Genomic DNA, 27,929 nt, shown 5'->3' on the forward strand with positions numbered 1-27,929 from the left:
TACCAGCATCACAGGTGGAGATTTAACCCAACGCACCTCAGCACCACCCCAGCAATCAACAGGATATGTTTTCCCACAATCTTTCTATTCACTCATCCTCTCCTGTTTCTCAATCTGTTTGGACAGCTCTTTATATTTATTCCTGTCTAAAATATAAAATTTAAGTAAAATGTAAAATTTTAATAAATATGATTAAATTTAAGTTCTTTACAAAGCAAAAATAGCTAATTATAAATCTGTGTACACATCAGCACTTTTGATAATACTAAAAGTCCTTATTGAATAAGGAAATTCTTATTACCCATGCATGTCATGTAGCAGGCATAACTAGTCAACGTGGGAAAGACAACAAACTAAAAAAAAAAAAAAATAAGACGTCAAAGCCTAGAATCGGACAAACTTCAGCTACAATGGAAAACTACTCGAGTCTCACGGAAACCTGCTTGCTACATTCTGAACACCTGAACTGTTTTCCTGTGTTCATGTCGGAATGCTTCTGTTCTTCCTGTCGGCAGGCACGCAGGCCAGAGAGCAGAGAAGATATTCACGCACATACACCTGCTTGGCCGACAACGCGCCGGGAGCGACTGGGAGACAGTGCACTGGGTCCAAGTTGTCCGAGGTGCCAGTCCTAGCCCCACCGTGCCCACGCAGAGTAGGAGGCGCATGCGCACAACTGGGGCCGCGGCTCCACTCTGCGCATGTGCGCTCACACACTCCTCGAGGGCTGGCGCACCGCCCCTGCTCCGCCACGCGTCACAGTGCCCGAGTTTTTCTCTTAGCAGGGATTGGCTGCGGCCCGAGCTGACCCGCCCTTTGCCGCCAGGGCTCTCGTGGGCCCAGCGAGACGTCGCCTGACACTGGGCGTCGCTGCAGACCGCAGGGAGGGCACCCTCAGTCCTAGACCGGCAGCTGCTACCCGGAGCCTGGTGCCGTCATCGGCTCTGCGGCGCTGGAGTGAGAAGATGGCGCCCCAAGGCCGACCCCAGATGCTCCTTGGCTTCCCGCAGCCGGGGTCTGCTCCTCGGTGCAAGGCCGGAGAGCTGGGCTGGGCTGGGGGCGGCGGGCGCAGCTGCTGCTGTGTCCACCTTGGGGTCCTCACCAGCGTGTGGATTTGGGGTCAGCTCACGCGGACTTCTCAGATGTCCACACTCGCCCTGACTGAGGGAATGATTTCAGCTCGAGGCTGGGGGAACCCTGTGCCTAAAAGCTAGCAGTAGAGTGGACAGTTGGCTTGGCAGTTACGTGAATGGTTGACACGTCTGCATCTCGTATCCAAATGCCACAGTGTTTATAGGGGTCAAGAGTAGGTCCAGGCTGCTGGCCTCCAGACAGGCCGCACACCAGAGATGAGAGTCAGAGAAGGGAAACAGGTTTCTCGAAGGAGCCAGGATTCTTGGACAGGGCCTGTTTGGGATCCCAGGGGTCTGCTTTTCCTCGGAGAATGCTGCGTCTCGCTGCGACAGCTCTCATCGCTGGTGAACTGGCTGCTCAGGGGTGAGCAGCCTGGCAGTGTTTTGACTGGTAACGAATGGCAGCCAGCGTGGGGGTCTGGGCCTCACGTGTGAGTGGAGAAGCTGAGCACTGCTTGTGTCCTGCAGGCGGCTCTCGGTGAGCTGACGTCATGGCTGGGATTTCAGGGCTATCCCCGAAGCTGCGGAGTCCGTTTCTGTGGATGCCTTCCCTTCTGTCTTTACTGTGACAGTGGTTGCCTCTGAGTATTTTGTTGGGACAAAGTCCCAGGGATCCAAGACTGGGTAAGTTGAACTCGTTGGACACTGGGAACCCTATTTCTCTGCCATTTATTTAGACTTCCTGCAAGTTGGACCTCATGCTGGTCATTTGTTCCAGTTCCGGTTGGTGTGAGACAAGAATCTAAGATTCTAGTGCCAGTCCCTCAGCAAGGAGGATTTGCCTTGGGTGAGTACATTGAGAATTAATCTTTGGTAAAATATGGAAACTCAAATTCCATCCAAAAGCCTTCTGAGCCCTATCCCAGCTGATTTGGGCAGCCTATAATTATTCATCTATGAGAACAAATTGGAAATACTGCATGGCCTTATGTATGTATTAGATTCCAAAGAATGAGGTCCATGACTCCCTTGTTCCCCTAAAGCCAGTTGGAGCTTCCCACGGAAGCCCCTGGTGCAGCTGCCAGTGAGGAAGAAGACTCGTAAGAGTAATGCCTTAGAAAGCATCTCTTTATTGGGGTATCAATTAATGCCTCTGAAATTCAGGTAGCTTTCATTGTGTGAGAAAATGTTCAACACACATTTGCTGGGATTAGAGTTGTTTTGAGACATAAATGTTCAAATTGTATTTTTTCTTCTGCATGTTCCAGCTGAGATGTTGTGATAGTTAAAACTACTTCTTATGTTATCCACAAAAACTGTTTAATTAAAGGAACTAAAAGCAAGAAAAAATACTAATTGGTCAATGTTATTAAGGAAAGAAAGGAAAAGGTTTTTTTTATACCTGTTAGAAAACTGCTTGATATTTTTCCTGTGATATATGTGTAAAATTGTACACATGTTGTATTTCGTGTCTACTTATTAAAAGTCACTTAAGAGTTATATTTTAATTGGCTTATGGGTATTAAGCACTCAATCTAGAACTATTAACTTATGCTATATACTTTTTAGTTCAAGGGACTTCTATAACTTTTTGATAAATAGCTCCAATAAAATAAATATGTCTTTGTTTATTAACATGTATTTGTGCCTGTGTTTTCCTGCCAATCAGGATCATATTTATGTCAGTTAAATGTTTAAGATCCTAAAAGTATAAATGTAACCTAACATCGTGTCAAAATAAAATAGCATTCTGTGTTTCAGGGATTACAGTTTAACTAGACTATGCTTGCCTGCTGTTTCAGTTTTCATAACTAAATATAATTGTTAAATGTGAACTAGGTGAATGTAAATATGATAAATATTTTGATATCAATTTAGTGGCTTGGCTTCTTAAATCTATAATAACAGTATTTTTGGGTCTGTTAAAAGTATGCTTGTATAAATTATTAGTATACAGCATGTGAAGGAGTTATCTGTAGCCCCATTTTTATAACAGCTCAATTCATAATAGCTAAAATATGAAATCAACCAAAATATCCATCAACTTAGGACTAGATAAAGAAATTGTAGCATACATACGTGATGAAACACTACTGAGCCATAAAAAGGAATGAAATCCTTTCTTTCACAACAAAAATGGATTCAAGTTGAGACTATTAGGCTTAGTGAAATACGCCAAATGTTATATGATTTCCTAGATTTTTGTAAATATACAGCATAAAAATGTAACATATATTAATGAAATTTACATTTTTGGATTTGATGATTGTTTATATTCCTTATGTATACACCTGAGGAACAGTGCTTTTTCTAGTTACTGCTTGTTGAATTCTTTATTTAGTGGAAGGGTCAGCTTTTGATTATAAAGTAAATTGGAAGTATGTCATTGCAGAAACTCAAAGACAAAGAAAGAAGAGGGAGGGTAGGAGCAAAAGAGGTTACAAGGATAATTTGGAAATATCATTATTTTTAAAAAAACTGTACATAAGAGATACATGAAATTTGTTCCTTTTATATAAATTTTAAAAATTTATGAAAAGTATTCATATATGACAATTCAAGACTACTTCAAAATAACTAAGAGCAAAATTTCTATTTTTTAATTTTTTTAATTTATTTTTTGACAGGCAGAGTGGACAGTGAGAGAGACAGAGAGAAAGGTCTTCCTTTTGCCGTTGGTTCACCCTCCAATGGCTGCCACGGCCGGCGTGCTGCGGCCAGTGCACCGTGCTGATCCGATGGCAGGAGCCAGGTACTTCTCCTGGTCTCCCATGGGGTGCAGGGCCCAAGGGCTTGGGCCATCCTCCACTGTACTCCCTGGCCACAGCAGAGAGCTGGCCTGGAAGAGGGGCAACCAGGACAGAATCCGGTGCCCTGACCAGGACTAGAACCCAGTGTGCTGGCGCCGCAAGGTGGAGGATTTGCCTAGTGAGCTGCGGCACCGGCCAAAATTTCTATATGTAAGAACAAGCAGGAAAAGGAAAAAAGTAAAATCAAAAATAAATTTAAAAAACAAAAAAAATTTAAAGGAAAAAGAAAAATATATAAAATAGAATGAAACAGCTATATGTACTTTTCTTAAAAACTTTTGCTCTTGTTTTTATTTTTTTTAAAGATTTATTTATTTATTTTAAAGTCAGAGTTACACAGAGAGAGAAGAGACAGAGAGAGAGTGAGGTCTTCCATCCAATGATTCACTCCCCAAATGGCCACAACAGCCAGAGCTGTGCCAATCCTAAGCCAGGAGCCAGAAGCTTATTCCTGGTCTCCCACATGGGTGCAGGGGCCCAAGGACATAGGCCAGCCTCCACTGCTTTCCCATGCCAAAGCAGAGAGCTGGATTGGAAGTGAAGCAGCAGGGTCTTGAACTGGCACCCATATGGCCAGGGCATTAACCCACAGTGCCACAGCGCCACAGCACTGGCCCCAACTCTTAGATATTTTTTAAGGGAATGTTTCAAATTCAATGTAAAAATATAAAATAGAAAATTAGGTAGGTAATTTTAAAAATATTTTTAAAAATTAAACATAAAATGTGTTTTTGATATGTAAAGCTATAGAATAAAAGAGATATATTTTGACTAACAATCATAATTATCCTACAAATTAAAATATATTAAGAGTTTGTAAAAAAAACTAAATCTTTTGAGAGATTTGTTGACAGAAGTTAAATAAAAATGATTTATGTCTTTCAAAACTTAAGCTTTAGTATCAGAAGTACACTGACATAAAACTAAAACTTAGTCCCCTCTATAGAAGCAACAAGGTTTTCTTAACATATTGTTAGTAATAAGGTTATCATGACAGAGTAGGCAATGCCACTGCCTATGATGCTGGCATCCTATATAGGTGCCAGTTCAAGTCCCAGCTGCTTGAGTTCTGATCCAACTCCCTGCTAATGGCCTGGGGAAACAGCAGAAGATGACCTAAGTGCCTGGGCCTTGCCATCCATGTAGGAGACCTGGAGGGAGCTCCTGGCTGTGGCTTCAGCCTGGGTTAATCCTGGCAGTTGCAGATATCTGGGGAGTCAATATCTGCAGATGGAAGATCTCTCTCCCTCTCCCTTTCTCCCTCTTTCCCTCTCTCCCTCTCTCCCTCTCTCTGTAAATCTACCTTTCAAATAAATACATATATCTTTTAAAAAACATGTTAGCTGATGATTTTAAGAAGTCTTGATCTTTAATTTTTTAAGAATTATTAATTTATTTGAAAGGCAGAGGTACAGAGAAGCAGAGGCAGAGAGAGAGAGAGAGACACCTTCCATCTAGTGATTCACTCCCCAGGTGGCTGCAATATGATATAACAATATGATAATTTGTGGGTTATCAGAACTAAAGTAAGATTTAAAAATATACCACCTGGAATGTGAAAATGAATATACTGGACAAGATTTTAAAAACTGGGTACTTAAAATTGTTAACAAAATAGAAATTGTCATTTTGTTGATGATATCATATTGTTGTAATTGGCTGTCCCTAGGATACTGATGATTCACACAAGTGATAACAGTAAATTAAAACAAAATAGAACAAAATAAAGGCAGCTGCTGCCACGGGGCGGGGTGGGGACCGGGAGGAGGAGGAGGGTGCAGAGGCTTGGGTGGGTGGGTTTGCGCCCCAGCAGGACGGGTGGGGGGGAGCCAGTGAGTTTCCCGCCCAGGCACCAGGGAGAAAGCCAAAAAAAAAAAAAAAAAACCCAAAAACAAAAAACCTGTGGGATTTATTTAACGTGATCTTGGCAAACGCCTTCTGCCTCTTCTTAGCCAAGACCCTCCGCTCTTCGGCCAGCCCTTCCTCCCTGCAGGGCCCGAGCTCCACCGCTGGCGCCCTGGTGACTGTGTCCAGGCAACTGAGCTGTGCGGAGCGGAATCCGACTGCAGCTCCAGCTACCGCACACTGTGGCAGTGCCTGGCGGGCCGCGACCGCAACCCCGGGCTGGCCCACAAGGAGTGCCAGGCGGCCCCGGAGGCCCTGCAGGAGAGCCCACTGTGAGACGGCCGCTGCAAGTGGGGCATGAAGGAGCTGCAGTGCCTGCAGATCTACTGGAGCCTCCACCCGGGGCTGACCGAGGGGGAGGAGTTTTAGGAGGCCTCTCCCTGCCAGCCGGTCACCTCTCACCTCTCCGATGTCTTCAGGCTTGCCTCCTCTTCTCAGGGACAGGGGCAGACCCGGCGGTCAGCGCCAAGAGCAACCAGGCCAGCAACCTGAACGGCAACTGCAAGAAGCTGCGCTCCTCCTACATCTCCATCCTCAACCCAGGAGCTCGCACACGGAGCTCTGCAGCTGTTGCCAGTGCCACAAGGCCCTGTGCCTGTTCTTCAACTGCGTGCCCAGCAAGTACACCTACCACATGCTCCTCTGCTCCTGCCGAGACCAGGCGTGTGCGAGCGCCGCCACCAGACCATCCTGCCCAGCTGCTCCTACGAGGACAAGGAGCGCCTACCTGCCTGGACCTGCGTGCCCTGAGTCACACCGACCACCTGTGCCAGTCCAGGCTGGCCAACTTCCACACCAACTGTCGAGCCTCCTACCGGACACTCACCTGCTGCCCAGGGGACAGTTAACAAGTGTGTCTGGGCTCCTACGCGGGCATGGTTGGCTAAGATATGACACCCCACTACATGGACTCCAGCCCCACTGGTGTGGTGCAGCTGCCGCAGCGGGGGAACACAGAGGAAGACTGTGAGAGGTTCCTGAGGGACTTCACTGAGAACCTGCACCTCTGGAATGCCATCCAGGCCTTCAGCAATGGCACAGATGTGAGCATGTCCCCAAAGGGCCCCTCTTTTCTGGCCACGTAGGCCCTCGGGTGGAGAAGATGCCTTCTCTGCCGGATGACCTGGGTGACAGCACTGGCCTGGGCATGAGTGCCATGACCACCTGCCCTTCTGTCCAGGAGCAGGGGCTGAAGGCCAGGAGCTCCAGAGTTGGGCCTGTCCTTCACGGAGCTGATGACAGACATCATCCCAGGAAGCAGCAAGGTGATCAAACCCAACTCAGGCCTCAGCCGAGCCAGGCCGTCAGCTGCCTTGACTGCACTCCCCCTCCTCATGCTCACCTGGTCCTTGTAGACCCTACCCCGGGGAACTGTGTCCACAAGGCTTCTGGAAGCGCCTCTGACAAGAACTCCTGCCTGACACAGCAGACACAGAAACACACGAGACAACCACACACACCTTGCAAACAAAACAAAACAAAATAGGACAAAAGCGAGTCTTGTCTCTGAGCCTGTCTCCTCCCAGGTTTCTTCTCTGGAGAAGTTTTTCTAAGCTGGACAGACAAGCAGGGGGGCAGCCTCCATCCTCGGCTGGAGTTTTCTTCTCTGGACCCCTTTGAAGCAAGAGACCAAGACCCCTGCTGCCAGGGGGACTGTGACTGTGCCTGCTGCAGGCTGAGGCAGGGCAGCCCATGCTGGACACCTGCCAGGGGCAATGGGCACTGGGAACCTGTGGGTCCCATCTGCCCCTCCTCTTAGCTGCAGGAGTGTTGACTGCTTCTGTGCCCTCAGCAGGCCGGTGGGCCAGAGTCTGGCATGGGTAGGGGACCCCTGCAGAAGGGGTGATGTACCCTGAGCTCCCTGGGAGGCACGGATGGCAGAGAGCCCAGCCCAGCCCACCTGGGGCACCAGCTCCAGGGTGGAGGTGGGGGCTTCTGCCTCCTTGGTGGCAAGAGTTTTAGGGTCAGAGAGAAATGAGGCTTTGTTGGTGCTGGGTGGGTGGGTGTGTGGTCTCGCTGGAGAGGGGCAGCAGGATCCGGCGGTGGGTGCAGGTCTCCAGCAGTTGTCTGCATGCCCCTCTCATGCCCATGCCCCCCTCCATCTCTGAGACCTAAGTCAGCTGTACATACAGTCTTTCCAAATGTGTGTATATGCACATCACATCCGTGTGTCCTGTGGTTCCCTGTTTTTTTCCTTTTTTTAAGAAATGGACCTATCGAAATAATACCCCTTCCACTCCTCCCTCCCAAGATGAATGAAAAGGTGTTATTCTAAAGTTTACTTTTTAATAACGTTGTCTACAATGGGAACAGACAGCCCCTGGCCACTCCACTCCCTCTGTGTGCCTGGCTGCTGTCAGCCCAGCTGGGGCTGGGGCTGGGGCCCCTGGTCTGCATTTGTGGTTAATTAAGCAAAAGGCGCCAATAAAAAAAAGAATACATGTGTTACAATTATATGCTAATTACTGTAATTAGTGCAGGAGCAATGGTAGAGTAAGAGTCAATAAAAGCAATTTGCTACACAATGTTCCGTTACAATTAAATAATAATTAGATAATTACAAAAAGCTAAAAAAGTTAAATCAAGTAAACATCAGGGCAGTTACCAGGATAATATCTGCGGTATTCTCTTGTGTTGACTGATGCTACCAAAAATCTCAGTACCAGTGATAAATTCAGAGTTCCCTAAAACCACAAAATAGTTTAAAAATGTGTGATTCTCATAGCATGAACAAATACTTTGGTGATAAACCATTCAGAAATACTGTGTACATGAAGGATTCCAAGACAACTTAGACATTTTTCAGAGGGCTAATAATCTTACAATGAGAAAGCCAATGCAGCTGTCTATGGGCTCTTGATGCTAGATCAAGATACACTAAGAAAATGAAATTATAGAAATTATATGTAGGTAATATCTTTGAATTCAAAGACAAAAATGGATGGGTGTAATTTTTATAATAAAATGATGTTGTGATAACCATGAGTGATTAAAGTATTTTGGCAGAAACAATGAATGCCTAGAAATATAATCAAAATCATATAAAAAATTGCAGAAACTAAAATCCAGAACAGGTCTTGCCCTTTCCAGAGTGATCTTAAAGGAACAACATGAGCACTATTAAATTTCAATATCAATAGGAAAGTAATCCCATAAAAAATCCAAAAAGGGTGAAAAGCATCCTTGAAACAAAGAGTACTCTGGCCTAGATGTCTCTGAGAAGTTTTGAAGATAGAAATTGCTTGTTCCAGAATCTGGAGTGAATTGACAGCACAATGAAAAAGCTAACAAACATGGTCACATGCTCAGGGTGCTAGCACTGGTGTGCACTATGATTTGATGATATAATTGGGAAATATTCAGAAACTCAAATACAGGGCCAGCGCCACAGCTCACTAGACTAATCCTCCACGTGCAGCGCCAGCACCCCGCGTTCTAGTCCTGGTTGGGGCACTGGATTCTGTCCTGGTTGTTCCTCTTCCAGTCCAACTCTCTTCTGTGGCCCGGGAGTGCAGTGGAGGATGGCTCAGGTCCTTGGGCCCTGCACCCACATGGGAGACCATGAGGAAGCACCTGGCTCCTGGCTTTGGATCGGCACAGCGGACCAGCCTTAGTGGCTACTTGGGGGTTGAACCAAAGGAAAAAGGAAGACCTTTCTTTCTGTCTCTCCCCCCCCCCTCACTGTCTAACTCTGCCTGTAAAAAAAAAATAATAAATAAAAAATAAACTCAAATACAAAGTAAAGCTTAAAAACCTTTTACTTATTAGATATAAATTACATTGTGGTTACTGAGGGTAGAAATGCTATTTTGTAGGAGTAATAATAAAGTGATAAACACATAAAAGAGAATTTGTTAAAAAATAGTTCATTCAATTACCTTTAAAGTGGAAAATAAGGGGACAAAGTGAATGGAAATAAAGCAAAGGTCTTGGAAATTACCTGGAGCTTCATAGAAAACAATATTCATATTTACAGCTACACTTTGAGCATTCAACATGGCAGTTTAATTTATAATTCTCTAGAATTTCAGCCAAACTAAAATAATATAACCTCTGGGAACTAAGAAATATTGAATGGGTCAAGATGACTCTAAGAATCTGGGGACATGAAATAATTGCAAAGACACTTTAGATTATTTCCATCAAGTCCATGTGACAAAGATAAAGCCCCCCAATAAGTCCTGGGATTAATAATAGCAGTTCTGATTCACAATCAGATACTAATGATAAAAATAGGTCACACAAGTGCATTAAAAACAATGATAAAGCCGGCGCCGCGGCTCACTAGACTAATCCTCCGCCTAGCGGCGCCGGCACACCGGGTTCTAGTCCCGGTCGGGGCGCCGGATTCTGTCCCGGTTGCCCCTCTTCCAGGCCAGCTCTCTGCTGTGGCCCGGGAGTGCAGTGGAGGATGGCCCAGGTGCTTGGGCCCTGCACCCCATGGGAGACCTGGAAAAGCACCTGGCTCCTGGCTCCTGCCATCGGATCAGCGTGGTGCACCGGCCGCAGCGCGCCCGCCGCGGCGGCCATTGGAGGGTGAACCAATGGCAAAGGAAGACCTTTCTCTCTGTCTCTCTCTCTCACTGTCCACTCTGCCTGTCAAAAATAATAAATAAATAAAAATAAAAAAATAAAAACAATGATAAATAAAATAATGCATATTTAATAATATATAGGTTAAATAATAGTATGATCAGCAGATATGAAGATCCTTGTGGATTAAGAGTCTCAAATTATTTTACTCCCAGAAAATTTTTAAAATCATAGATTTTTGAAAATTTAAGTTTTCATGAAATTGATTAAGCCACAATAAAAGTTTACCATGGTTATCTATGGTTCTATGTACTAGGATTGACTTATACTACACATCATTGATGTATACATATTATAGAAATAAAAGTGACCTTTCTACTTTTTACTTGTTAAACCTTATGATAGTGGTGCATTATACTTGTAATTATACAGTAAATTTAAAGTATTTTATTGCAAAAGTTAAAGAAAAAAGGAAAAGAAAGCGAGAGGATTAAGGGAGGGAGGGTGAAGTATGGTGGTCTTCTTAGAACTGTATCTATGAAATACATTAGATCTATTTTTTAGGGGTTTATTTATTTATTTGAAAGTCAGAGTTACACAGAGAGAGGAGAGGCAGAGAGAGAGAGAGATAGATAGATAGATAGAGAGAGAGGTCTCCCATCTGATGGTTCACGCCCCAGTTGGCTACAACTGCCAGAGCTGTGCTGATCTGAAATCAGGAGCCAGGATCTTCCTCTGGGTCTCCCATGTGGGTGCAGGGGCCCAAGGACTTGCACCCTCTTCTACTGCTTTCCCAGGCCATAGCAGAGAGCCAGATAAAAGTGGAGCAGCCGGGTCTTGAACCAGCACCCACATGGGATGCCAGCGCTTCAGGCCAGGAAGTTAACCCGCTGCGCCACAACATCAGTCCCTGAAATCTATTTTCTAATATTAATAAAACATAAAAAATTAAAAAGGAATATGCATGTGAGTATATAACCTATATTCTGATGATGGGAAATAGCAGTAAGCAACAATGTAGCAGCAATAATAGCAAGACAAACACAAGAGAATTGGGTGAAGCAATAGGTATTAGATAAACACAAAACTTGAGAAATAACAGAAAAAAGTCAACAATAAGTAAAGAAAATACCATGTCAGTTACCAGAAAAGAGTCAAAAGTTTATCACCATGAAAGGGAGAATGATAATATGTGCCCATATATATATATGTGTATACACACACACACACATGTGGAGAATCATTACCCTTGACTAAGGTGGCTCTGAGGCACTGTGAATCTGAAGGTTTCCAGGATAGCTTATAAAATGTTGGAGCTGATGATGACCTCACAATAAAAATTTATGTTGTCATGACTACAGGTTCACAGGGCTGGAATTGGTCTAGATTAGAATATTTTGAAGAAAAGTGAGCTCAATGATTTTGAAGATCAAACAAAATCCTACATTTCTACACTGAAATTGTATTTCAATTTACATGAATGTCCATAAGGCTAAAATGCAATCTCCTCCTAATGAGGGAGATGAAATCAGCCATAGATTGTGCTCAGATACTATGAACATATTTGATTGGACACCTTCCTAATTTATAGAACTGATGGCCTAAAACTGATAAAGAAAACTAAGGTAGCCTGAAGCTTCTGTGCAAAGACTGACATAAATTAGTTTATTGACAATTTACTCAGGTAGTAGTTACAAATTCAAATATAATATGAAAAACAGACAAATGTGTAATTTCAACACACATTGTATTTTGATAATTGTGTTTATCAATGAAAATTTCAGTAGAAGCAGAAATAGGATCACAAAGAGATGTAATGGGTATAGATAAATAGTTTTTAAACACCTTTAAAAATACAGAAAATTTGCAGTCTCTTAAGTCACGGAAATGCTAAGCAGTTTAATTCAATAATATTTTGAAAATTGTATTAGTATAAATGGATTTTTCATGTATTTCATAGCTACAAATCTGATGATAACCATATTTCCCTTCCCCCTCCCTCCATCCATTCACTTCCTTCTTTGTTTTCTTTAATTTTTTCAAAGACAAAATTTAATTCCACTCTTTAATCACAGGTTAAATTCACTACTGACTTTACTATTCAACAAGTAAAAAGTGAAAGACTAAAGTTCCACAGGAGTATAAAAAAGGAATAAAAACAATAATTATATACTAAGATGTCAGTTTCATTTCTGTACATTTTTGGTATTCTATGTTAATTGACACATATCAGAAAATATATGATATTTGTCTTTTCTGGACTGGCTTATTTCACTAAGCATAATGATTTCCAATTGCAACCATTTTGCTGCGTAAGACAGAATTTCATTCTTTTTTTGCTGAGTAGTATTCCATATTGTGTGTGTGTGTGTGTGTGTATGTATCACATTTTCTTTATCCAGTTATCAGCTGGTGGTCTGAAACCTAAGATAAAACAATGTCTTAATCTAGTGCTTGGGAATTTTAAAGTGATTGGCCAATTATGAGTCTTTAGAAATAAAGAAAATGTAAAACCAGTGTGCCCCACGAATGTCAAAGATCTCTATGATGAGAATTACAAAACATTAAAGAATAAAATAGAAGAATATACAAAAAATGGACAAATCTTCCATGTTCCTGGATTGGAAGAATCAATATCATCAACACATCAATACTTCTGAAAGGAATTTACAGGTTCAATGGGATATCAATCAAAATACAAAGAAAATTCTTCTTAGATAAAGGAAAAATGATGCTAGGGCTGGTGCTGTGGTGCACCATGTGGGCTCAGGTTTGGGTCCTGGCTGCTCCACTTCTGGTCCAGCTCTATGTGGCCTGGGAAAGCAGTGAAGGATGTCCCTGGCTCTTGGGCTCCTGAACTCATATAGGAGACTTGGAGGTGGCTCCTGGGAGTCCTGGCTTTGTATCGGCATGGCTCTGGCCATTGCAGCCATCTGGGGAATGGGACAGTGGATGGAGGGCCTCTCTCTCTCTCTCTCTCTCTGCCTCTGCCTGTCATTCTTTCAAATAAATAAGTAGGCCGGCGCCGCGGCTCACTAGGCTAATCCTCTGCCTTGCAGCGCCGGCACACCGGGTTCTAGTCCTGGTCAGGGCACTGGATTCTGTCCCGGTTGCCCCTCTTCCAGGCCAGCTCTCTGCTGTGGCCAGGGAGTGCAGTGGAGGATGGCCCAGGTGCTTGGGCCCTGCACCCCATGGGAGACCAGGAAAAGCACCTGGCTCCTGGCTTCAGATCAGCGCGGTGCGCTGGCCGCGGCAGCCATTGGAGGGTGAACTAACGGCAAAGGAAGACCTTTTTCTCTGTCTCTCTCTCTCACTGTCCACTCTGCCTGTAAATAAATAAATAAATAAGTAAGTAAATAATTTAAAAATTATGCTGACATTCATATGGAAACACAGGAGACCCCAAATAGCTAAAGCAATCTTATACAAGAAAAACAAAGCCAGAGGCATCACAACACAGATTTCAAGACATACTACAGGGCAGTTATTTTCAAAACAGCCTGATATTGGTACAAAAACATATGCATAGACCAGTGGAACAGAATAGAAATGCCACAAATCAATCCAAACATCTACAACCAACCTATCTTTGACAAAGGAGCTAAAATCAACCCTGGAGGAAGGACAGTATCATCAACAAATGGTGCTGGGAAAACTGAATTTCCACATGCAGAAGTATGAAGCAATACCCCTACTGTGGGGAGCAACTCGAACTAGACTAAGTTACTCGAATTAAGACTTATTCTATGCATCTGCTCTCCCACAATATGGCGCTGGGAGAGGAGTAAACAACTTCTACGCAGCTGCCTCTCGCCAACTTGAGTGATGAGCTTCAGGAGCTGATCCTGCTCCTGATTGGAGGAGAGCAGCGTACTCGGCGTGTGGGTAGCAGAGTTGGGATTGGTGGAAGAGGACTATAAAGGAGGAGAGAGACAACATGCACCAGGAACATCTAACGGGAACATCCGGATAACATCTGAGCAGCCCCCGAGAGAGCCGGCTGGCAGTGTGCCGCTACCCCGCGGAAGTGGGGAAAGTGGCAGGGGGGCCCGCCCCTCCACGGAGGTGGAGGGATGGCAGCCAACCCGGGAAGAACCAGCAGCAAACCCGGGGAGGGCCAAGCAGACAAAAGAACAGCGCAGGGTTTAGTATCATTCCTCCACGAAGAGGGGGAGCGACACCCTACCTTACAATTTATGCAAAAATCCATTCAAAATTGGTTAAATTCCTAAATCTAAGACATAAAACCATCAAATTATTTGAGAACATTGGGGAAATCCAGCAAGACATTAGCATAGGCAAAGAGTTCATGGAAAAGATCTCAGAGGCATAGGTGATCCAAGCTAAAATTGACAAATGGGATTCTATCAAATTGAGAAGCCTCTGTACTGCAAAACGAATAATCAGCAAAGTGAAGAGGCAACCAACAGAATGAGAGGAATTATTTGCAAGCCATGCAACTGATAAAGGATTAATAACCAGACTATATGAAGAGATCAAGAAACTCCACAACAATAAAACAGACAACCCATTTAAGAAATGAGCAAGGGACTAAACAGAGATTTTTCAAAACAGGAAACCTAAATAGCCAACAAGCACATGAAAAAATGCTCAGGATTACTAGCCCTCAAAGAAATGCAAATCAAAACCACAATGAGGTTTACCTCACTCCACTTAGAATGACTTTCACACAAAAATCATCAAACTTCAAATGCTGGCAAGGATGTGGGGGAAAGGCACCCTAATCCATTGTTGGTGGGCATGTAAGACAGTATGGAGAACCCTCAGAAATCTAAATAGTCCTATCATAAGTCAAAGCCATCCCACTCCTGGGAATTTACCAAAGAGAAATGAAATCAGCATATGAAAAAGTTATCTGCACCCCCATGTTTATTGCAGTTCAATAGCTAAGACATGGAAACAACCCAAATGCCCATCAACTGAAGATTGGATAAAGAAATTATGGAATATATATGCCATGGATACCACACACCAGTTAAAAAAAGTGAAATCCAGTCATTCACAACAAAATGGATGAGTCTGGAAAACATCAAACTTAGTGAAATAAGCCAGTCCCAAAGGGACAAATACCATATGTTCTCCCTGAACTGTGATATCTAATAGAGAACCTGAAAGGCTCTCTCTCGAGTGAAATTGACGCTTTGAGAAGCAGTGACTTGAACAGCCCTTATCTCGACTGTTTAGGAACAGTGTTTATTTTTCATGCTATTTGTCAAACTCTTTACTTAGCACAGAGTTAAACTGTGTGTATAAAGTCAATTGAAAATAGATCTCGGCCAGTCGGGGCTGCAGCTGAGGTGGAAGCTGAGGAGGAGGGCGATCCCCCAGCAGCAGGTACCGCCCAGAGGCTCTGCCCGGTCCCGGTCTTGGCGCGGCCTGCACCCCCTCCCTCGGGGATCGCCATGCCTGTGGCGTTTCTGGCAGCGCTCAAGGCAACGCGGGCGCCCGGTCAGGAGCCACCTGTGCGGCTGCGTCCACTGGTGCTCGCGCGCCCGGCGTCCCTGCGACCCACGGCGGGTGGCGTGGCCGGCGTGGCCCCGGCCACAGCGACGGGTGTGGTTCCTCTGGCGGCGGGGCGTCCCTCGTGGCCAGCGCGTGAGGGGGGCATGGACCGGCGCCGGGCCGGCGTCTCTGGGGCCGCAGGGGAGTGGCGGCGAGGCACCCAGGGGAGTGTCCGGCGGGGCGGGCTCGCGGAGCCGCTGCGCGGTGGCCTCTCCGTGCGGCGTGCGGCGGTGTGGGGGTCCCAGCGCTGTGTTCCGGAGGTCACGTGTGGGAGCCGGGCCTCTGGAGCGGTGGGGGTGCCTTTGCGGGGTGACCGACAGCGGTCGGGGCTCCGAGATCCTCGGGGAGCTCCCTTGCCTTTGACCTCACCTGGCGCTCTTGCAGGTGGCTGGCCCGACTCGGGGACGCTGGGGACTTGTGTCAGGCGTGCCCGTGAGGTCTGCTGGCGTGGGGAACCCCGCAGTGGGAGGGTTTGCGGACTCCTGGGACGCAGCCTGTCGCCTCGTGGCCGGCCGGGAGGTGCAGTGCCATAACGAACCGTGTTCGGGGAAACCGAACCCGTGCGGCAGGTGCCTGCCGCAGGCCGTGCCTCGGGAGAGCGTGCGTGCCCAGAGGGCTGGATTCAGGCAGAGGTGGAGCGGGCGACTTGCAGGAGTAGCCTGGCTGCTCCCAGGAGCACGCTGGATTCCCAGCTCCCTGACTATTGGCCAGAGCCCACCGGAAGTGTTCCAGGGGGCCGGGCGGGACCCAGGGGTCCCTTTCTTTGTTGGTGCCTCTGGGATTGCCATAAAGGACGCCCTCCAGGAGCTTGAGGGTAAGGTTGTGCAGGCCCTGAGCTGTGAGAGTTTGCTGGGGCAGGGAGGCACCGTGAATTCTCTACAGGGTAACCCCCTGTCCGGTATGTGCTGCGTGGACAAGCATCTTTTCTTAACGTGGGGCGGGTGTTAAGCTCCAGCCTGACCCTGCTTGCAGTCCCCACCTCCTCCTGCAGCAGGCGACCAGGGTTAGCAGCTTGGCTTGGGTCCCCTCCGTTCTGTTTTCACGTGCCATTCACGCGTGTGCCCAGGACAGGTGGGCCTCCCGGCGCTCTCCTGCCTGCGTTTCCACGGGCTCAGTTTTCTATCGCTGTGGGCAGGTCTGTGCTGAGCAGAGCCTTTTGCTGCCTTTGCTCTGGTTCTCCTCTCCCTTTGAAAGCTTCACATGAAAAACAAAAACAAAAACAACTGTTGCAGATAATGTCAGATAGCGCTCTCGCTTTTAAAAAAGACTTATTCATGTGAAAGGCCCAGTGACAGAAAGAAAGGAAGATCCTACCCTCTGGTTCGCTCCCCAAATTGCTGCAACAGCCAGATCTGGGCCAGGCTGAAGTCAGGATCTTCCATGCAGGTCTCCTCCGTGGGAGGCAGGGGCCCAAGCACTTGGGCCATCACCTGCTGCCTCCCAGGATGCATTAGCAGGGAGCTGGGGCTCTCACCTGGGCACTCCCATATGGGATGCGGGTAGGGTATTCCAGGTGGTGGCTTACTCCAGAGCTGTTCCTATGGCTTCACTTCTGAGTGCCCACCCGAGCTGTCCTCAATAATCTTTTCATGTGGGGTTGTCTTTTTTTCTTATTGGTTAATAGCAGTGTTTTTTCTTTTTATGCATTTGAGAGTCTAAGCCTTTGTGAATTAAAAATCAAAATTATTATATATATATATTAGAGGGAGAGGGAGGAAGGTAAGAAAGGAGAGGAGAGGAGGAGAGAGAGAGAGGGAAAAAGAGAGAGAAATTTCTCAGCCGCTGCTCCGCTGTCCAGATGCCCACAACAGCCTGGGCTGGGCCAGGCTGAAGCCAGGAGGATCTGGGAACTCAGTCCAAGTCTCCCACGTGGATGGCAGGGACTCAGGTCCTCCACCTCCCATGGTGCACAGCAGCAGGGAGCTGGAATTTGAACTGCAGTGTGGGAAGTGGGTGTCCCCAGTGGTGTCTTACCTGTTGGGCCACACGCTGCCCCTCCCCCCACCTGCTGTGGAATTTGTGTTGATTGTAGCTATCTGATGGCCTAGGACATCCTGTTCCTTGGCTGTGCAGGATACGAATTTATGTTAGTGCCTGTCCAGCTCAGTGATTGTGACCTCGGAAAAGAAATGGAAGGGGCCGGCGTGGCTTCGGTAAAGCCTCCGCCTGCAGTGCCAGCATCCCATATGGGCGCCGGCTGCTCTACTTCCAATCCAGCTCTCTGCTATGGCCTGGGAAAGCAGTAGAAGATGGCCCAAGTCCTTGGGCCCCTGCACCCATGGGGGAGACCCTGAAGAAGCTCCTGGCTTCAGATGGGTCCAGCCCTGGCCATTGTGGCCATTTGGGGAGTGAACCAACAGATGAAAGCTGGATCTCTCTCCCTGCCTCTACCTCTCTGTAATTCTGCCTTCCAAATAAATAATCTATTAAAAAAAGAAAATAAAAGGAAAGAAAAAGAGAAAGAATAGCAGAAAAAAATAGATCGCAGTAAAAAATAACAATAGGAATAGGAGAGGGAGGACGAAGAGGGGTGGGTAGGAAGGGTCACCATATTCCTAAAGTTGTAATTATGAAGTGTATTAAGTTTGTAACTATAAAGTAGTTCTACATACTTTCCATAGACTGACTTATAATGGTACAGTTTAAAAACTCACTATGAGACCACAAATCTCCTTAAGCTGGGAGGTAAAAATACTATCTTAAGTGTTAACGTGATCATACAGATAGGATTAAGCATCTGGTAACAATCATAGATAGAATTAAAAAGGAGAGTGCTCCAACATGGGAAGCAGTCCACACAGCAGACTAATAGAATGACAGTTGCTTTAAGTAGCACTCAAACTTCAGAATCAGACCTTAAAGCATTCTGGTCAGGCTGAAAAGTCCACAAGAGCATTTCAGGCACAGAAAGACACAATACTGTGGCAAAAAATGTCCTATATGAAGGATCTCCGTGGGTGAGACCCCAGTGGAAAGAAGTGGTCATCAAAGAACTAAGTACTTTTCTCTGAATGGAGGAGGGAACTTCCACTTTGCTTTTGCCCCTGTCTAAATATTGATAATATTCTTGTAATTTTATGTTTTTAACTACATGGCATCTGTTCTTTTAATATTAATAAAATAAATTATTAAAAATATATACTTCATTCTGTTGAGTTTGACTAGGTATCTCATTGAGGTTTTAATTTGCATTTCACTGATGACCAATTATGGTGAGCATTTTTATGTGTTTTATTTTTAAGATGTTTATTGTTATTTATTTGAAAGCAAGAGTTAGGTTTTCCATCTGCTGGTTCTATCCTCAGATGGCCAAAATGACCAGGGCTGGTCTAGGTCAAAACTAGGATCCAGGAGCCAGCAGCCAGGAGGCAGGAACCTTATCTGGGATTCCCATGTAGGTGGCAGAGTGAAAGGACTTGGACATTTTTTAGCTGCTTTTCCCAAGCCATTAGTAGGGAGCTGCATTGGAAGTGGAGCAGCCAGGTCATGAATTGGTGCTCATATGAGATGCTCCATTATTGGCAAAGACGTTACCTGCTGTGTCACAATGCTGGCCCCTGATGTGCTCTTATTTGTATGTGTTCTTTTATGAAGTGCGTTCAAAAAATTTTTTATTGGCTTGTTTTATTGTTGAGTTATAAACATCTGTATGTAAGTTGTATGAAGATGTATGCATTGCAAATTTCTGCTCTGTGTGACTTTACTGTTTTTTCCTAAGAAAGTATTTATTATCATGTTGTGCTCAACATTAGATAATATGTAAAAATGCAACTGAGAAAGGAATATCAAAGAACTGTGCTTTCTCTTTGAACCAGACATGAGTAATAATGAGATGGTAAATTCTAAGCAGAGAAGTATTTGGTTCATTGTGTTTTTTATATATTTTCCTTTGTTTCAGTTTGCTGTAATAAACTTCATATCTGTTTCTTTGTATACTATCATTCAATTTAATTATCACATATCATTAGGCAGCCTTTAAAAATTTTTCTATTAACTATAAAGAATATACTCAATTAAGAATTCTTTATCATTTTGTTTTAGAAGAAAAGCATCACATATTAGGAAACTTTATTGTTAAATCAAATAGACATAGTTTTCATTTACCCACCCATGAATATCAAATGCACTCAATTGGTAAATCACACAGAGATCACAAAGGGAATACAATTTTCATGTAAAATGGTTGCTAGCTATAGCTATCATAATTCCGCAGTAATAGTTATCAAGACAACGTACATTAAGAAAACAAAAACTCAGAGCTAATTATCTATAGTGAACCAAAAGAAATTTTGAAATGGAATTATTTGATTTAAAGTAAATGCACCTGCTATGAATTTATAAAAATAACTTTGATTTTAAATGGAATAAAATAGAATTAGTTAACCGTGACTTGTTTCAAAGGGGAAACAAATACAGGGATTGATTTACTTGGTGAGAAAGGCACATAACAATTCAATTAAAAATCTGATCCAACATCAGCTGATTCCTTTCTGACTCCAGAGTAGTTAATTCCTATATATCCTAACCACTGCAGTTTTCTCCTCTCCTCTCCTCCATATCTGAGGTTATGAGTTTTGCAGTTTATATAGACTAGGTAGGAAATTTCTCTTCTGTTCCTCTTAAAAATGCTTATTTAAAAAGATAACCTGAGGTAATTAACAAGCAAACATAAGCAGTTTTTATCCACTCCATTAAAACATAGACACTGCTCACACTTTTGTCACCAAATTATGGTGAAGTGCATAGATAGCCAATACATTCAATTTTCAACAGTACTCAAAATCCCAACAATATGCCTTATGACAAACTGTTAACATTAGTAAAAATAAAATTTCAGCAATTATAACCTATAAAATCAAACAATAATGGGAAGAGTAATGAATTAATTCCAGATACTGTCCTTGTTTGATGTGCCTGGTACCCTAAGAGCATTTTAATCACAGATCTAGAAAAGCCATTTCTAAACTAAGTGTCAAATTTTACATTGTTTTGGTATTAAATATGCTATTAACATGCTGTCTTTAGCACATTGGATTGAACAGTATATCCTGATTAGGCTGCCATTTTTGATGCTATTTTTTCTAAGGTTTTGTCCAGTATAGTAAATTATTTTGAGACATTAAAATAATTCTGCTGAAAATAATGTAACATAACAAAAATTCTTTTTTTAAAAAAAATTTATTTGACAGGTAGAGTTATAGACAGTGAGAGAGAGAGAGACAGTGAGAAAAGTCTTCCTTCCATTAGTTCACCCCCCAAATGGCTGCTAGGGCTGGCGCTGTGCCTACCTGAAGCCAGGAGGTAGGTGTTTCTTCCTGGTCTCCCATGTGAGCGCAGGCACTGAAGCACTTGAGCCATCCTCCACTGTCCTCCCAGGCCACAGCAGAGAGCTGGACTGGAAGAGGAGCAACCGGGACTAGAACCCGGTACCCATATGGGATGCCGGCATTGCAAGGTGGAGGATTAACTAAGTGAGCCACGGGCTGGACCCCAAAACTTCTCTGACCTTGCTCCACCGTGATAGATTTTAGTGAAACTGCAGTGACCGAGTTAAAAAATGTTCAACCAAGTTGTTTTTATGAGAATTATGTTCGCATATTCACTCATGCAAAAATTCAAGATAGTGTAATAGAAACAATAGTTAAACATAAACATTGTGGCTGTATGCATCTCCCTTTATATTATGTATTTAGAAACTGTTAAAAAAATCTTAGGTACTAGCAGTTGTGACAAAACTAGGCAAACTGTGTAGTTGAACCATTGAAAAGGCCCTTATTACAGGATAGTTACATGACCTTTTCAGGAGTGTGCTTTTAATTAAAGAGATTAATAAAGTGAATAGCTGTTAAAAAAAAATCCAGAAAAGCCCAAATTTTACATTGTGCCTAATTGCATTTATACATCAGGGTTAATGAACTCTAGTTCCTGTCTACACAGATTTAATCTAATCATCCATATTACATATTGTTTTAATAGTCATGTTAAAAAACTACTCTTTATGAAGTAGGGTCAATTATTGAAACTTAAATATTATTTTTTTAGAGGCTGGTGCTATGGCATAGTGGGCTAAGCCTCTGCCTGCAGCACTGGAATCCCTTTTGGGTGCCGGTTCAAGTCCTGACTGTTCTACTTCTGATCCAGCTCTCTGCTATGGCCTGGGAAAGCAGTGGAAGATGGCCCAAATCCTTGGGCTCCTGCACCCACATGGAAGACCCGGAAGAAGCTCCTGGATCCTGGCTTTGGATTGGCATTGCAGCCAGTTGGGGAGTGAACCAGCAGAATTGCAGACCTCTCTCTCTGCATCTTCTTTTCTCTCTGTGTAACTCTGCCTTTCAAATAAGCAAATCTTTTTTTTTTTTTTTTTGTAAGGGAAAGGGTTTATTGGGGAAAACCCAGCAGACCAGAGGGAAGGGGTGAAGAAGGAAAAAGAGAGTAAGAGAGAGAGAAGAGAGAGGAGCAAGAAAGAGGAGAGAGAGTGGGAGAGAGACAGTGAGGACAAGAGGAGCTGAGAGAGGAAGAGGAGAGAGTGTGAGAGAGAGAAAGGAGAAGAGAGCAATAAACATATCTTAAAAATTATTTTTTAAAATTTATTAATTTATTTGAAAGGCAGAGTTACAGAGAGTTATAGGCATAGAGAGAGGAAGAATGGTCTTCCAGTTCACTCCCCAAATGTCTGTAACAGCTGAAGTTGGGCCAATCTGAAATCAGGATCCAGGAGTTTCTTCTGGGTCTCCCATGCAGATGCAGGGGCATGCACTTGGTCCATCTTTGACTGCTTTCCCAGGCCATAGCAGAGAGCTAGATCAGAAGAGGAGCAGCAGGACTTGAACCATCATCAATATTGGATTCTGACACTGCAGGAGGAGGCTTACTGAATTGTTTTAACAAGGGTATCAAACATCAGGGATGAGTTCAAGTTAAAATTCACTGAAGAATGGAAGCATCTAAAAGGCTAGTCACTTCACATGCCCATCAAGATGCTTGAATAATTTGGAGAGTTGCACAGCAACAAACAAGAAAATGAAGAGCACCAATAACCAGTCCTACAGATTCCTTCTCTTTGAGCTCATTTTTTGAGGTCTTGGCAAAGCTGCTACCCCTGATGACATTCTTGCTATGCTTCTCTTTGACCATAGGGATCCACTTTCCATGGACTGTCTTCATGGAGTTAGCACCTGCCTCGACCAGCCATTGCATTGTGTTGCTTGCTCCCCCTATAAAGCCTCTGTGAGACTCTGCTTCAAGTGGCCCTGCCACCAGAGCTGGAGGTTCTTGGGCAGTGTGCTAGCTATGCCATCAGGGTCTGGCAGCCTACTCAGCAGCAGTGCAAAGCAGCACCTAGGGGGAAGACACAGTGGTGGGAACGTTCTCAGGTGACGCTGTCTTTCTGACTGTTGCCTGAAGCATGGATGAAGAAGGAAGACGTTGCAATGCAAGAACATAAAAGTGCAACCTGTTGCCTGCAACTTGCCTGTTTGTTTTTAAAGTATTTGAAATAAAAGAAAATTAAATTCTGATGAATGTAAAACAAAAACCAAGTAAACCAGAATACATCCAGATTCCTCATAGGAGATTTGGTAAACATTATTGAAAATATAAACAAGTGGCAATAATCAATGACAAGACAAAACAAAATAAAATTGGTTTAAGTATAATGCTATATATTCTGTTATGATTATTAAGGGTAGAAATGGATAACTTAGCCCTTGATTGTTAGAGAACAATGGTTTTCTTTTTTGTTTTTGTCCTTTACTTCTTTTTTTCTTCATACTAATCAGTAAACTCTCTGCTCGGTGTAGGGTTAACCTTATGAGTCTACAAATTAACTAAAAATTTATCTCTAAAAAGTAAGAATAGGAAAGGAAGAGGGTGAAGGAAGAAAGGCAGGAGTCTGGGTGGGGAGGGACAAGTATCGTATTCCCAAATCTGTATGTATTAAATGTATTAAGTTGTATTCCTCAAACAAAATAAATGAAAAATTAAACAAGAAATGGTAACTTAGTAGTTTTGATTATAAAGTTCCAAGAAGATAGAGATCATGTTTGAAAAATACTCCTAAGTAATCTCTTCCAATACAATTTGGAAATATTACAGTATCTTAAGTCTGTACAAGTTCAAGCTATTTGTAGAAAAACTGTAAAACAGTATTATCAGAGTTTCAATCTAATGTATGGAAAATTTTGACATCAACATGATTTTGAGAAATATATGTACATCAAAGTTACTCTGAGTAAGATGAGTCTGCAATAATGACAAATATGGCCACATAGTTTAAAGGTAAACATTCTCTTGCTTGCATATATGTATGCAATATGCATTTTAAAAGTTAAAAATACAAGATAAAAAAAGTATTCCACCAGAATATGCAGGAGATTGATGACTGCATAACAACAATAGCAACAAAATGAAAACCAGGATGGCCATGTTAGAGTCTGAAAAAGCCCACCGCCCGAGGAACGACTCCAAGAGACTTTTCTCTCATGCAACCAGCAAAGGGTTAAAGATTTATTGATTATCCAGCATGCGGGGGCTGTCTGATCATACATGAACAGAGCAGCCCCGAATAACCAAAGATTTGGGTTTATAAAGGCAAAAACCGCAAAACTGGGAAGGGGGGGAATACATGGTTGCTATGCACGGTTGCTATACACAGTTGCTAAAATCAAAAGAGAGTACATAAAATCAAAAGAGAGTATATGGTTACTGGGGTCAACATAACCTAAAACCTAAGTGAAATTAATATTTATCATAATCTTGACAATACCAGTTACAATATTACAATTAGCAATTAGGACTTGACATTAATGTAAGACACAGACAAATCACATCTTTATTATTAGCCCAGGTAACCCAGGTGCAACCTTTCTACTTTTAAGCTTGAGCAATCATGCTAGGGGGTTTTTGTGCTCTGCCAAGGGTGATGTAGTGCACTGCTATTGTCCGACTATTTGAGATCATGGTTGCAAACCAGAGTCTCACGGTGGGGGGGTGCTTTCCCAGAATGGAGTCTCAAGTGCTCCAAAATGGAGTCCCTACTGTCAAGGTGCTACTTCACTCTGTCATATTTTTACAGCTGTACCAGGAAGGTTTAAACCTGTAAGCTTAAGCTTAACTTTTTACACCTGCACATATACAATTTTAACTCTTCAGCCACAGTTTACCCATGGTAGGATATTAAGAAAAGAAAGATTACTAATTATATACACATATGACAGTGACAAACTCAGAATCAAAATGGAAAATAAATAAGGGACATTAATTTTATTATTCACATTGTAGTTTGATTACCATAGGTGAGATGAATAATATGGTATGAATATTAACAGACAGACACAAATATACACGGAAATATTTGAAAAGTATGCCTAACATTACAGGCACTAACATACAAGAAAATGGTAATGGTGAGGAACTAAATGAAAATATTGTGGCTATTACTAGAATAATGTAAAAGATGATACCAGTGTTTCAATGTAAATAACAAAATTTCAAGTCAATAATTAATTTTGAATAATGTAAGAATAAAGTAAAATTAATATGTGCCTATAAAAAGATCCTCATATACCTGGTTATAGGGAGCTGTGTACAATAAAATCACTATAGCAAACGACAGAATTTTGAGTTACTTGATGATGTCACAATGATAGTGCCTACCAATAAATCAACAGGTTACTTATAGTGTTGGCATAAACTAGGTTAGTGATGATATACCTAGGTAATAGTAATAATTCAAAGACAAAGTGAAATTTGAAAAGGGATGAACTCGTAAGGTATTTATTTTTTTAAAAAAAGATTTATTTATTTATTTGAAAGAGTTACACAGAAAGAGGAGAGGCAGAAAGAGAGAGAGAGGTCTTCCATCCGATGGTTCACTCCCCAATTGGCCACAATGGCTGGAGCTGTACTGACCCGAAGCCAGGAGCTAGGAGCTTCTTCCAGGTCTCCAACGTGGGTGCAGGGGCCCAACAACTTGGGCCATCTTCTACTGCTTTCCCAGGCCGTAGTAGAGAGCTGGATTGGAAGAGAAGCAGCTGGGACTCAAACCGACACCCATAAGGGAGGCAAGCGCTTCAGGCCAGGGTGTTAACCTGCTGCACCACAGCGCCAGCCCCAAGGTATTTATTTTAATTGTTTTTTTTTAAAGAGTTATTTTATTTTCTTGAAAAGCTGAGTGGGAGGGAGGGAGGGAGAGAGAAAGACAGAGGAGAGAGAGCAATATCTTTAATTTCTTGGTTCACTCCCCAAATGAGCACAAAGCCTCTATTGGGTCAGGGGGATGTCAAGAGCCTGGAACTCTCTCTGGGTTTCCCACATGGGTGGCAGGGTCCCAAGCGCTTGGGCCACCTTCCATAGGAGTGAAATGGATTGGAAGTGGAACAGCCAAGAATCAACGTGTGCTCAGATGGGATGCTGGCATCACAGAGAGCAGTTTAACCTTCTGCCCCACAGCACTAGCCACTGTATTTTGATTAAAATGAATGAGTGATTTGACATAATCACTTATGAGGTGAGAAGCACAAATACAGGTTTCCAGTGAAAAAGAGTCCATGTAATTTTCACTTAAAGAGAATATAAAGATAATGCCAGACTTAGATGTAAAATCTAAGGCATTCATTCTCACAGAAGTGGTACAGTTGACATATAAGAATGAGGGCCTCTTCCTGTTTTGCACCCTACATGCCTTACTTGGCTCATGTTAGTCTGAGTCTTCATCATAAAAATTATTCTGCCAGTGAGTCACAGCTGTGCCCTAACCAACAGATATCAACAGATATGAACCTTAACCCTGGGAAAGACTCTTTCTTGGGTATTCTACCTCAGTCATCCTTATATCTGCCAATCTAATGACATTTAAATGACCTGTCTTTATTAGTCAGCAATTGTTTGTAAGTGTATTTGTATTACAGATAATTTTATATAAAACTTTCTCAGTTCAAGTTACTAGTGTTTTCTCTCTCTTCATTAGATATTGATTGTTACAGAATTCATCCAAGGAACTAGGCCTATATAGATGGAATATAGGGATTAGTTTGGCCCTGTATTTTAACCATCCCTTAATTCTTTGTTGCAAAGATCTGTTCCATTCTTTTTACTAATCCTTTGGACTTAACTATAGTGCAGAGTCTGTGACAATGGGATTTTGGTATTAGAAGTCTGTGACCTGCAGTGACATAAAAATGAAACAAGTTGTGGTAGATTCTGATGTAGTGGCAAGTAAAACACATGACTTGGAAGCCAAATAGTGGCTATGTTTGATTATGGCCATAATGATCATTCACAAGGACTCTTGTATAGGTGGATTCATTTGCCTGTTGGGCACATACAAAAAAATATTGACAGGGGCTGGCACTGTGACATAGTAAGGTCACTGCCTGTAGCACCAGCATCCTTCACAGGTGCCAGTTTGAGTCCCAGCTGCTCTACTTACAATACAGCACTCTGCTATACCCTGGAAAATTTGTAGAAGATGGACTAAGACCATGGGCCCCTGCACCTACACGGGAGACCAGGAAAAAGCCCTTGGCTTCTGCCTTTGGATTGGCTCTGCTCCTGCTATTGTGATCATTTGGGAAATGAACCAGCAGGGAGAAGACTCTCTCTCTCTCTCCCTCTCCCTCTATCTCTCTCTCTTTTTTTTTCTCTGCCTCTGCTGCTCTGTAACTCAGACTTTCAAGTAAATAAATCTTTAAAAATATAAAACAAACATTGACAAGTTCACACTCTAAACTCAGCTTAAGCCACAGCCTGAGAAACAGAAATTTTTCATTAAAATTTTAGAAGAGTCTCCCATTTTCTGTAGTCACTGGATTGAAATTGCTACACACACACACACACACACACAAAATTAACAGGTTGCTGAATTATGATGACAGTTGAATTCCCAACCTTCCATGTTTTGCATTTGAAATTTATGGAGACTGTTGGTAAAGAGTGAGATATTGGCATTTGTAAATAGCACATCTTGTTTGGACCCGGATGATACTCACCGTATAAAACCATCCAATCACTTAGGGATCCTCTTACCAGAAGTAATTTACAGTCCAGAGTCCAAGAGAATAGCTTTCCTCTGAAAACTCAAGCATCA

At 43.2% G+C, this 27,929-nt stretch overlaps 1 long non-coding RNA gene and 1 pseudogene across 1 annotated transcript in view; both read left to right on the forward strand.

Moving 5' to 3' along the window:
• Positions 1 to 229: 229 nt before the first annotated feature.
• LOC138847944 (uncharacterized) overlaps positions 230 to 27,929 on the forward strand; it is a 49,345-nt gene continuing 21,645 nt past the window's right edge. The window contains exon 1 of the long non-coding RNA XR_011385818.1: positions 230 to 1,920. This is a non-coding gene — a long non-coding RNA (uncharacterized lncRNA). The remainder of the gene's footprint in view (positions 1,921 to 27,929) is intronic.
• Positions 5,801 to 17,551, forward strand: LOC127486344 (GDNF family receptor alpha-2 pseudogene; annotated as a pseudogene).

This window comes from Oryctolagus cuniculus, unplaced genomic scaffold (genome assembly GCF_964237555.1).
Source record: "Oryctolagus cuniculus unplaced genomic scaffold, mOryCun1.1 SCAFFOLD_55, whole genome shotgun sequence".
NCBI classification, from domain to species: domain Eukaryota; kingdom Metazoa; phylum Chordata; class Mammalia; order Lagomorpha; family Leporidae; genus Oryctolagus; species Oryctolagus cuniculus.